This window comes from Phoxinus phoxinus (genome assembly GCF_949152265.1).
Source record: "Phoxinus phoxinus genome assembly, chromosome: 11".
Classification (NCBI taxonomy): domain Eukaryota; kingdom Metazoa; phylum Chordata; class Actinopteri; order Cypriniformes; family Leuciscidae; genus Phoxinus; species Phoxinus phoxinus.
In genome coordinates, this window is record NC_136886.1 from 12859243 (window position 1) to 12865702 (window position 6460).

At 36.8% G+C, this 6460-nt stretch overlaps 1 long non-coding RNA gene across 1 annotated transcript; it reads right to left on the reverse strand.

The window, feature by feature from the left end:
• Window positions 1-1294: 1294 nt before the first annotated feature.
• Window positions 1295-2535, reverse strand: LOC307007091. Its single transcript, XR_013799577.1, has 3 exons — window positions 2405-2535; window positions 1834-1906; window positions 1295-1558 (listed from the first exon to the last, which is right to left on the reverse strand). It is a non-coding gene; the product is annotated as an uncharacterized lncRNA (long non-coding RNA).
• Window positions 2536-6460: the final 3925 nt, after the last annotated feature.

Here is a 6460-nt window from a genome sequence, read left to right on the forward strand (position 1 = left end):
AACAAGAAGCTGAAGGTGGAAAAAAAGCTGCAAAAATATATTGCTTTTTAAAAAAAAAAAAAAAAATTATGTTAGTTATTGCATAATGTTAACCCGATACCTTATTGCAAGGTGTTATCAAAATAGTTAATTGTAATTATTTTTGTAATTAAATTAATTACTTCATTCATTTTTTTATTTAAAAAATAATAATAATGAAAAAGCATTATACAAATATATGGTTCAGCAATTTGTGTGGATGACAATCAAAAAAAAGTTCATAATCATGTTTTGAATCAAAATCAAATTAACTATTTTACAATGCAATATTGTCACATACTGCTCAGAGAAACAAAGGTTGAGGATCCAAGTGCAGTAGTTTATTAGGGTAATCCAGAATCGTAATCCATCCAACAGTTATAAACACAGTCAAAACTATCCAAAACAGACACCAGGGCTGCGTTCGAAACCGCATACTCAATGAGTAGGTACTTAATTTCAATAAGTACTTACTTAACGAGCGCTAAAAGAGTAGGTACTTTATAGCCAAATCTCGTTAAGTATGAATGCGAACCGGACATCTGCCATGTTGACGTTATCATGTGACCTACGCCGCGTTATCACAAGTGCAACAACTTAAAAGATTTGAACGACACGTTTAATTCATCTATCTGTAAATATCTTGATATTGATTAAACTTGCTCATTTTATGGTATTTTTAAAGAAACTGCTGTCCATTTATTTTGTGAATACATTTAGGGTTGATTTAAGTTCTTATATTTAACCCTACTTATATGTGACCCACCGTTTTATCCTTAACGATATTATTTATTTTTATAATGAAATCCCCAAATTGTCATCTTTTGAATATGTTGTTCATTTCTATTTCTATCTAATATGTTGTTCAATTATATTTCCAAACATTTTCATCCACAAGCAAAAGTGGCTTACTGCTGTTTTCCTCTTTTTCTGTCGTTTCATCCCTCAGGCCTATAAATATCAAAAAATGCATTTTTTAAATGTATTATAATTACTTATTTAAGAAAATATATATTAAGATATTCAACCTTTTTCCTGTGTATACAATCTCATATTATGAATGCAAACATAATATGATATATATATATATATATACACCTCATGACTACATTTTCATTCAAACAATTAATTAAAGCATTAATTAATTAAATAATTATATTTGATTTACTGACAACAATGATAAATATTAATAAATGAGTAAATGAATGAATGAAAGTCACCACACAATAAACAAATGCATATACAAGTCAACACATGAAACAAAGCTTTATTCAAACTACAATCATGTATGTAGACTACAGGCGCTGAACCACATCTACTGCCATCTCAACACAGCGGTTCCCATTCTGCGGCTTTATTCTGATGAACCAGCCGACCACCAGAGGTGAGCCGTGCCGGAGGTTGTTGCGTGATGTGTTGTGCTTCACGATCTGAGGCAATAAGGGCCGGTGGAGAGATGGAGGGTCTCGTCCATGGCACGATCTTCAGCTCTGTGCTCCTCATCCTCAGTGCTCACACCAGTCTGCTGACATTTCAGATCCTACAAAAATGCACAAACATATCACAAAAGCAGTCATTTTAACAGCACAATGTCATTTGATTTCAGTATTATTTAGAAGACAAGAACGCTTTTTTTCACAAATGCCGCCATCATCTTTCCTTGTGGTCCTCCACCACAACAGCTGAGCAGCAAATGCACAGAAATAGAGTATCAGAAAAGTGCTTTAATAGTTCTGTTTGAAATTACAATAATTAAAATAAACTACAACTTAATATTTAAATAGTTGTTGTTATTTATTTCTGTAGTATACTCACTCAAAGCCTTTGATGCAGCATCAGCTTCATGAGCCTCTCTCCACCGGATAAACACACATCTGTTCTTCTGTCCCTGTAACATCCAGACAAGACTCCCATGACCTCTGTGGACCTCTGACCACTACATTTACATGTTGAGGTTGTTTTAACTTTTTATCCAACATAGATGTTCCTCAATTTATCAACAGTACTAATGGACAAATAAAATAGATAACTTATGTTTAGTTAATTTATAGATTTGTTCTACATAATAGCACATATACCACTCAGATGTATATTTCATGTTGTGCAACACTGCAATACTTATAAAAGATTTTCCTGTCAGATGTAAATAGACGTTTAAAATAAGCGTCTTTAAGATGTTTATGTAAATCCCCTTTAGAGACGTAACTTACGTGTCCTTACTGGAGCTCCCCTGTCAGCTAGAGCTATACATAATAAAACGTGTTTTTACAGCAAAATCACAACTATACTGTACTGTCTAACTCCTTTACATCTTCAACAGTTAAAACGTTTACTCTATAGTAGTTTAACACATGCAATTTTAACACAAGGAACCGTGTTTACTCACATTTGAAACCCCGCGCGTCGCTGATCTCCGTGATGTTTGATAATGACGTATCCTCTCGCGTGGCCTCCTGGGATAGAAGAGTATCCATCGGACTGCACTCGAAAATCTGTCTGGAAGCAGTAAGCCATCCGGTAACTCCTCGCCTACTCTTTTATGAATACTGATGTTTCGAACGTACTTCTTCCTTCACGTATACTGTTTTCATCTACTATATAGTAGGAAAGTAGGCATATTCGAACGCACTTAAGTCCGAATCTCGCGATAATTAGTACGTCACCCAGGTAATTCTCGCCTACTCTTTTATGATTCGTACATACTTTTTCGCTCGCCTACTCTTTTCCCCTACTATATAGTAGGGAAGTACGCGGTTTCGAACGCAGCCCAGGGCAAATAACTCAAGCATGCAGTGTAATGCAGGAAACAGGGCCATCCAGAAAAAAAAGGAAAAAGGTCCAAACCATGAAACTGAAAACCAAAAGAGCACTAAACAGACAGTGTGAGAACATACAAGACTTTGCAACGAGTGACTGAATAAACAGGGATTATATAGGCAGAGTTAACAAGGGTAATGACACACAGGTGGAAACAGGTGATCAAACAATAATGAGTCCGGGCAATGGTTTATGGGAAATGCAGTCCATGATGATATAAGATGGAAGAAGTGCCCTCTGGTGGCTATCCTAGACACTCCGGCTGACAGGCATGACAGATAAATTAAGCAGAACATAATAACAGACAATTATAAATGTATGAAATAGTCATAAAATGTCATAAAATGATAGTCATAAAATGATGTTCGGTGGCCGAGATAGCTCATCGCGCTGCAACTGAAGAATACACATGCAAATAAAAAAACAACCGCAAAATAAGAAAACATCTTCATCAGTTTTACACGTGTGCTCCAAATACTCACGACACCACCAAATACAGAAACGCGCTGCAAAAGTTCCCAACACCACCAAATACAGAAACGCTCTGCAAACAGAACAGACCACAACGGAACTGTTTCCAGGGGAGCCCAAATAAGTGGCGAACCCGGCTGGGACGTGCTTATCATAGATATCATATAAGGTTATGTCTTAAGGCAGAGTCTCGAACGGCATCACGCACGGCCATCTTGTCACAGGGAAGCTTTCTGGTGAGCTCTGTGGTATCTGAAGTAAGGTGAGTGATCAGCACGAACACAAATCCTCTTATCTCGCTGAAATCTTGACGGATTTACAAACGGTATTCATTGCACCTATCTGGTTCTGTTCAAGGATATTTTCATACAGTACTGTATGTATGCAGTGTCATAATCTGAGGTTTATAACAAACCAAACAGTTTGAAAATCAGTAGAAAATCGAGCAAATTATGATTATTTAAAAAGTAGATGCACCATTAAAACACAATGTTACGAGTGAGCGAGCCCCCTGTGGCAAGATGGCCGCCGTGTGCGGACCTCCATTGGCCAGCAGCGTGGACGAGACATCTAGCCTTTATTATATGATATCTATGGTGCTTATAGCTCAAAGTTTTTTTTTTTTTGTGTGTAAAACATACAGTGGTGACATGTTTTTGTTAATTAGTTTAGTTAACAATGAGCTGAAAACTTAAAAAACTAAAAAAGATAGAGAAAAATAACATGAAATAACATCAGTTACACAAATGTTGTCATGTTAAAATAAGTTTCATAAGAAATGTTAGGTAAAGCAGGGTCCAAAGATGAGACGGCAAGTTTTAAAGTTGAGACACTCACACACAGATAACGCATATTTCAGACGAGACCACTTTGGCAAGTTGAGTTTATTAAACACAATTTATCTTTGGCAGTATGGTTCCTTATGGGGGTTCTTGCTCCATAATTAATTACATACACAGAGCTTTAGCATTAACCCCCCATAGAACCATCAGCTTGAGTGATATACAGATTTAAGACAGTTTAGTAATGTCTATAATGCAACCGGCATAAGATGCTCACGAGCAATAAGCACGTCCCAGCCGGGTTCGTCACTTTTGGGCTCCCCTGGAAATGTTCCGTTGTGGTCTGTTCTATTTGCAGCGTGTTTGGTTGTGTTGTGAACTTTTTGCAGCTCGTTTCTGTATCTAGTTGTGTTGTGAGTATTTGGCGCACACATGAGTTGTAAAACTGATGAAGATGCTTTTTCTTATGTATTTTTCCTATTCGCACGTGTTTTCTTCAGTTGCAGCGCATTGAGCTCTCTAGGCCACCGTAATGATGAGCTATAAATACTGTACATAACACAAAGTGACCCAAACTCACACGGTGCTGCTCTAATTCAGTGTGCTATTCAGGGTAGCTGCGAGAGAAAGAGCACCGCCACACTTCAGAGCACATGGCACCCACAGCCCCTGCCAAATTATTTTTCACAGCAAACAATTTATTGTTTTCTCCGAGCGGCATTCGACTTGAACGATCTTTGTGACTCCCTGAAGGAAATAGTCACACTGAGGCAGAGAAGAGCATTTCATGAAGTGTGTCCCAATGACAGATGGCATTTTCACAGGCTCTGGCAAACCTGGCCCCACTGCTGAAACACCAGCTAATTGCTGAAGTGGTGACCATCATGAAGGAAGTCACAACTAACCTTTTGTCTGTCTGGAGTGAAAGCGTAATTGTCAGAGAGAGAAAAAAAAAGGCGCAGTGCAGAAACTTACTAAAGTTGTGCTCGGAAAAGTTCAACAGGCAGAGAGGATTGTCTTTTATTCAGGAAAACACATAAAACACTACTGTGGAAGAAAACGTTTAATATGTCAGTACTTGCTCTTTTGCTCTCAGTCACAATACAATATCAGGAACAGTAAGTTTCTTTTAAGTAAAAAAAAAAACCCTTAAACCCTTAAAATCAGCATGAAATTGAAGTTCCGATAGTCTTTTCTTTGCTATTGTGGCATATATCAAAGTGAAACGGTTTCTTGAACAAGAAAAAACTTAGGGTGGAACTCGATTTTGTTCAGTGTAAATTGATTAGATCATTGGATGTGGTTTGCTATTGCTGTGATCTCATGTGAGTGACTTATCCCGACCTCGCGCAGAGAAACACACCAACAGAGTAAAGGGGGAAGAAGGAAGGGATGTTATTTTGATTAAAGATTACAAGGGCACATGAATGAAAAAAAGAAAAAAGAAATATGTGCACTGATAATTGATTTGAATAGATATTGAAATATTCATTAAATCAATGAATAAGCATAAATCAATACATCAACACACCTTCTTCCAAAATGTGTTTTTGTCGTACCCTGATTCACGATGAAAAGTATATTATAAGTGTTTATATTTTAGACATGTCTGGATGTTTATCACAGGAAACTGAGTATACGTCACTTGTCCATGCGTGTCTCGTCATCAACATTGGCTTGGCTTTTCAGAGATGGCGAGAACTGAGGGATTTAAAATGTTGTAAAAGCGACGTGGAGATGCCGATTTTACTTAACAGGTGAGTACGTTATTTTATTGAACAGGTAAATCGCCATATGTAGATCTTTAACAGAGTTCATTGTAAAGCATTATTTATTGTGAATGGTCATTTTATTATGGGTTGCTGTTAGTGCTGTGTTGGAATTTATTTTCAAGGAAGTACCGTGTCTAATATTGGGTGCAGTAACATCTTCAGCCCAGATTCAGATCCTTTCAATCTTATTTGGTTATATATCTTAAGCCCAGAAGTGAATGTTTTATGAGCAGCAGGATTACCATATTCATCCGCACAGTCACGCAGGGTCGAAGTACAACCAAAACAATGTTTTTCCACAAAATGCATGCATGGTTTAGTTTTTTAACCGCTAGAGGGCCAAAAGCTAGTGTACCTTTAATATTGTTCTTTAACTTCATAATTATTGAATCATTTCAATACATATACAACACTCATATAGTATATACATAATGTTGCACAGAACATTCTATTTTTGTCAAGATTTACCTATCATGATTTTCTCATGATATTGAGACCATTGTAGAAGAGATTATACCAGTTCAGTAAGTCCAATTTAATATGGATATTTACACAGTTTATCATCACGAAATACTTAACATCTCCACCAAAAAAGGAAAG